Below are 6551 nucleotides of genomic sequence, written 5' to 3'. Positions count from 1 at the left end.
CTGAGAGTAATGAGCTGATTACTTACAACCGTGAGAGTTGTATTGGAAGGGATGTTGAGAGTAAGTACCACTAATCGGGTCGTGGTGGTGTATAAGTTATCATTGATAGACTAATTAAGTCGATTATCTACCTATGATATATTTATTCCTTCTTATCGATAAAGAGTAGTATTACCCATACGAAGAAGGTTGCGGTATAGAAATGGATTCTAGTAACGATGAGGTCTAGAATGAGATCCCAGATTCGATTTTCGATATCGAGGGAGTTTCAAAGGTGATTGTGTATAAGCTCGAGGAAGAGCATGGGTCCATAGAATGATGGACGGAATGGCGAAAATATTTAGGCATGTGAAATGCGATGCTATAATACTTGATGTTGATATAAATACATATATGTTTTGTTCTCCTATGACAAACCTCTATAGTTCAGAGGTAGGTTCCAAGCCAGATATTTTGTGGCAGTATATTTTTTCATATATACAATTCTCTTCAATTCGTTCTTTTCTCTTCTTTTCATTTCATGTAAGCTGAGAAGAACAACCCTTCCAGAAAGGGGAGGTATTGCCGAATGACTATCTATCTGTGTGATAGAAGCCTAGTAGGATACCATCTATTGTTTAATTGCTTGTCAAGTACTAAAGGTTGGCCACCTTCTGTACTAACTATGCGATATAACAAGTGTTCATGATCATAGTGATCTCTCAATAAATTCTTTTACTTCTATATGAAGGATTAAGCTTTCGAAAATAGAAACAGCTGAAAAAGGAGTAATAAAGTTGTGGTAGTATTCGGAATGGAAACACATTCGTGATACTAAGGTTGGCATGGTTATTAAAAGGTTATAGAACGCTAAGGAGCAAAAGTATAACCAGTATAATATTAGGAATGGAAGGTAGTAGCGATTACGAACTGGAAAAGAATGGGTATTGAGAAGCAAAAGCTCTAATGTTAAAAGCTATAATGAGAGTCTGTGCAATAGACTTGAAAGAATTTGGAATGATCACTTAACACGGATTGAGTTTTCTTACGATAATAGATCATATGTCAGTATTGAGATATCGCCTTATGAGATCCTTGAGGGAAGACAATGTCGATCTCCCTTATGTTAGGATGAAGTTGTAGAGCGCAAGATGCTCGGACCCACAGTAGTCCAAAGGATCAAGGATATAATAGATTTTAATCAGAGGACGGCTGGTAGTAGCCCAAGATGGGAACACGAAGTATGTTGATTTGACACGAAAGGACAAGGAATAGGAAGTATGGGACCTAGTGTTGTTATAGGTATTCCCTTGGAAAGGAAGGATGAGGTTCGGAAAGAAAGGGAAGCTAAGTCCACGAATTGTTGGACCCTTGGATATATTAAGACATATTGGGAAGATAGCATATGAGCTAGCCCTACCCCCGAATATGTAGCAAGTTCATAATGTGTTCCACGTATCAATGTTAAGAAAATGTAATTCGGATGCCAGATAAATAGGGGCATATGAGCGCATAGACATACAACCAGACGTAACCTATATGGAGCAACCAGGAAGGGTTATAGATCGAAAAGGGACAAGTGCTTAGGAGAAGGGTTATCAAACTAGTCAGAGTTTGGTGGTAGAACCATAATGTGGAAAAGTGACTAGAGAGTTAGAAGGCACAATGCTAGAAAAGCATCCCCAACTATTTTCTATCTGATTCCGGGACGGAATCCTTTTAAGGAGGGGAGACTGTAATAACCCCAATTTTTGGAGATTTTTGAAACCCGGATGAATATTAACTTTTGCTGACAATGCTGATTAAGAAAAATTATCAGACCACGATATATAGGAGTACTGTTATGGAAATTCTAAGATCGTATTAGTATTCCATAAAGAAAATAAGTGTATGTAAAAGCTGTCGGATTTTGAAAACGAGCACTTTTATTTTTCCCCGAGATTTCCACCAGACATTAAGGGATTTAAGGAATTAATATTAAGATGAAGGATTTTAAATTCAATGATTATAAAGGAGAATTACTTTAGGTATTAAAAATACCAAGAAGATTTTATCAATAAAACCATTAAGGTATTTAACCAAACGATCAACGAGATTGAGTGATAACCGGATAAAGAAATGAATAACGACTCTTGTAAATACCTTTGCAAGTGGCAAGGTAAGTGGATGGTTGATCAAACAAGAAACCAAGTGATAGTTAGGAAGGAATGGCTAGTTAATTATATAGTTAACTAGGGATGATCTCATCTCACCACAAATCACCAACACATGGCAAATGGTGAGATCATCTTCCACTAACTCCTTTGTTTATTATTAACCTAGCAAAATATCAAGACAACCCATCATTATCCACCACATTATTCCACCAACACAAGAAAGCAAAAGCATTTCCTCCCCCATTTCCATTGCTCTCGGCCAAAACAGAACCAGCACACTAAAACTGTTGTATCTCCTTCATTTCTCACTCAAATATTGTGTTCTATAGCTCATTGGAAAGGTATTGAGATGGCCTACAACTCTTGTTCACAAGTCTTGTCCAAATAATCAGGGTAAGACCCTCATTTTTACAGTTCTTTAAATCGGACTTTTAGAAACTTCAAAGCCTAACTTTGTGTTCTTGATTTCTTTCGAAAGATCAAGCTTGTAGGAGGCTCCCTAAGGCTTCCTAGCAACTTAACACCTCCCAAGGAAGGTATAAACTTCAAACCCTAGACTTTACTTTATTTGTTAGTAAGTTTAATGGTTGGTTTTGTGAAATGAGAAGCATGGATTGTGATTATTAGTAGTTTGGTTTGATTTGGAAGTGTTTTGGTAATTGAAGCTTGATTATAGTTCATAGGTCTTGATTGTGGTTGTTTGAGTTGAAAACCTTGGAGATTATGGACTGATGTGGTATGGTTTAGGTGAAGTTTTGTTGTATTGATGGTTATGAGTTGGTTGGTGGTTAATTGGAGTAGTTTAAACATTGGTAATCGCGTAAACATAGCCGTCGTAATGTCTGATTTACTTTAGACTGCTTTTGTTCATAACATTTGGACCCGAGAACTCCCTGCTAGATTATGACCATTACCATGTTTAGATAGTTCATGTTACGAGTTTCGTTTTGATATGTAGTACGTTTGATTCCGATGTACGGTTTAGGAGAAACGGCCGTTTTAAGTAACGGCATTTCACGAACGAAACTTTTCCCCTCGCCTTATTTTGAACATAGGTTAAAGACCAAAAAGGGTTAATTAGTGTATGAAACAATTATGGTAAGAGTGTTAGGCAGTTGGTAAGACACTCACGAAGGAATCGCCTTAAAACTTGTAATGGTTAAATTATAAAAAATGGTGGAGCCGAGGGTACTCGAGTGACTTAAGAGAATCAGTAAGCGAAAAGCGAGCGTTAGAGTCTAAGGTAGTTAGAGTATAGATTTACAAGTGACTTTGGCTTAATTCTAACTTACTTGTTGTTTATAGGTTACCAGACTCGTCCCGAGCCTTTTATCTCCCCCAGTCGCTCAGGCAAGTTTTCTACCCGTTATACTGTTGTTGTGATGTATATATGTATATGCATTATCTTGTGATAGATGCATGTTGGTTAATTAGCAAATTTTGCGATATATTGAAGCATGTTGATATGGTATATATGCATGCCTGTTTCATATTCTTGTCATATATATCTGTTGGTTCAGTTGATAATACCTATGCTAGAGAATAGCGGTAATTTGCATATATCCTTAGTATAGGGACCCAAAGGTGAAAACATTTTCTAAAACCGGGAGTCGAGGATTGATAAGTGGCATTTTATACCACTTAGAACGTCTTAAAATGGCTTAAATTGGTGTCTTGAAATCAAGTATTTTGTGTATTTGATGCGTTTTTCTAGTGTTTATGCATTTCAGGGTATTAGTTTCATTTCGGAGGAGGAATCATCAAGAATAAGCCTTGGCATGTGTTCACCATTGAGAGAGGAAGAGAACGGGCAGATTACGGCGAAGGAACGTAGCAAACCGGGAATTTTTCCAGTAGGGTCCTGCGCGCCCGCGCAGCAATGCTGAACGGCCGCGCAGCAACCTTGCGCGCCCGCGCAGAAATGCTGAGCGGCCGCGCAGGTCGGGGAAAAAGCTGAATTATTTTAGACTTCTACTTCTGTTTGGCTTCCAACTTCTATGTAATCTGAGTTTTATGGGACTATTATATAAGTAGATTTGAGACGTTTTCATAGAGAATAAGAAGGAGATTATGTTTTAGATTGTGTTTTTGCGCAAGAAGCGAAGGAGATAAGGAAGAAGACCGATTTAGCACACTACAGTGAAGAGGAAGCATATATTCTTGTGATTCTTGTTTCGTTGTAACGTTGGATGCTAGTTTTCTTGCTTTGACTTATTTACTCTTGTGACGTACTCTGTTTTAATATAATTAGTTTAGTTATTATTTTCTTGTGTTATTTATCATGATTTCATATGAACCCATGATGGCGATAAGTTCTATTATGGGCTAATCGTGATCATGGGGTTGCAACGAATTTATTATGAAATTCTTTAGTTAATTGTTTAATACTTTAGTGTGTGATGATTGCATGATATCTAGTATTGGTTGTGCGTATTCGTCTTATGTGCGTCACGAACATATAAGATAGGGTGTTAATCTCTTGTGAAGCGACGGTGGATCTTGAGATTTAGAACTTGCCATGCTAGCATAGGTTCATGTACGTTGTGCATGATTAGTGGGTAATTCTAACAGTTTTATTTGCCCTATGTAATCAAAAGGAATAACTTGTGCTTAAATCGTTGTGTTGTCAATTTCTGTAGACATATAGGAACTCAACATAATTGATGACTATTCAACTTCTATCTTAATTGTGAATGTTTGGTAGAATGGTATTAGTACAATGAAAGTTGGCTTTTATCAGTTTCGTGTTATTCAATTAATGTCATCACTGTCACATGCTAAAGGTAATAACAATGGCTATAGAAGGAAGTAATAATGAAGTTGTGATCTCATGAGTGTTTTATTACTGATAAATTGAAGTGTTAGTTAAGTGGTTAATTAAGTAGTTAATTATAGTTAATATTTAATCAACAATTTTAAGTGTTATTATCTTAACATTGAGAAGTAGTCATACATTGGTGAGTGAGTTTAATTAGACAAAAACTTAGTTTGAGTCTCTGAGGGAACGAACTAGAAAGTATTCTATATTACTTGCGAACGCGTATACTTGCGTGAATATTAGTGCGTGATTTCGCCCTAACAAGTTTTTGGCGCCGCTGCCGGGGACTCGGCGTATTTGTTTAGTTTATGTACTTACCATCATAGGTCATTAGGACTCAGTGATTAGGACGTAGTAGTTAATTACTCTTTTCGGTTGTGTTTCAGGTACTTTAGCAAGCGTTTATGCAAACTCGTTCTCGTGCTCGCAAGAGGACCTTAGATACAGCTGAAGAGAAAGACGAAGTTCTTGATACTCCGGAGAAGTTAGATTTTGAGGATTCGGATTCAGGAACTGAGCAGAAAGAACCAGTAAACATGGGAGATCGTATTGTTCAAGCTGATCCAGCTCTTATGGATTTTTCTCGGCCTAAAATTGATGACATTCAGTCAAGCATCCTTCATCCGGCTATTCAAGCTAACACCTTTGAAATCAAGCCGGGCACTATTCAGATGGTGCAGAATTCTGTTTCTTTTGGAGGAGCGGCAACTGAAGACCCCAACATGCACATAAGGAATTTTGTCGAGATCTGCAGCACTTTTAAGTATAATGGCGTGACTGATGAGGCTATCAAGTTGAGGCTTTTCCCATTCTCACTGAGGGATAAGGCTAAAGACTGGTTACATTCTGAACCAGCTGGGTCCATCACTACATGGCAAGATCTTGCGCAAAAGTTTCTGGTGAAGTTTTATCCAATGGCAAAGACTGCTGCTATGAGGAGTGCTCTTACTCAGTTTGCGCAGCAACCTACAGAATCTATGTGCGAGGCTTGAGAACGCTACAAGGAAATGTTGAGAAAATGTCCACATCATGGAATACCGGATTGGATGGTAATCACTGGTTTTTATAATGGTTTGGGGGCCCAATCTCGGCCCATGCTCGATGCAGCAGCTGGAGGCGCCTTATGGGCTAAAAGCTATACTGAGGCGTATAATCTTATCGAGACGATGGCTGCAAATGAGCATCAAAACCCAACTCAGAGGATGACTTCAGGCAAGGTCGCAGATATTCTGGAAGTTGATGCAGCCACCGCTATTGCAGCCCAGTTCCAAGCGCTATCAATGAAGGTTGATTCTTTGGCTACGTATGGAGTTAATCAAATAGCTATGGTTTGTGAGCTTTGTGCAGGTTCTCATGCTACGGATCAGTGTTCTCTTGTCAACGAATCTGTTCAGTATGTGAATAATTATCAGCGACAACAGCAGCCTGTGCCAGCGACCTACCATCCTAACAACAAAAATCATCCAAATTTCAGCTGGGGGAATAATCAGAATGCTATTCAGCCAACATATCAGCAAGGAGTAAGTAAACAGTTTAACCCACCTGGATTCCAGCAACCACAGCAGTATGCTACAAGGCAATCATATCCTCAACAGGGA

The 6551-nt window shown here is 38.3% G+C and overlaps 1 non-coding gene across 1 annotated transcript; it reads right to left on the bottom strand.

Moving 5' to 3' along the window:
- Positions 1–5882: 5882 nt before the first annotated feature.
- On the bottom strand, positions 5883–5989 carry LOC141681721 (small nucleolar RNA R71). The gene has a single exon (XR_012559146.1). It is a non-coding gene; the product is annotated as a small nucleolar RNA R71 (small nucleolar RNA).
- Positions 5990–6551: the final 562 nt, after the last annotated feature.

This window comes from Apium graveolens, chromosome 8, assembly GCF_009905375.1.
Source record: "Apium graveolens cultivar Ventura chromosome 8, ASM990537v1, whole genome shotgun sequence".
NCBI classification, from domain to species: domain Eukaryota; kingdom Viridiplantae; phylum Streptophyta; class Magnoliopsida; order Apiales; family Apiaceae; genus Apium; species Apium graveolens.
Note: the sequence above shows the minus strand (reverse complement) of the source record. Positions and strands in the feature narration are given on the sequence as shown.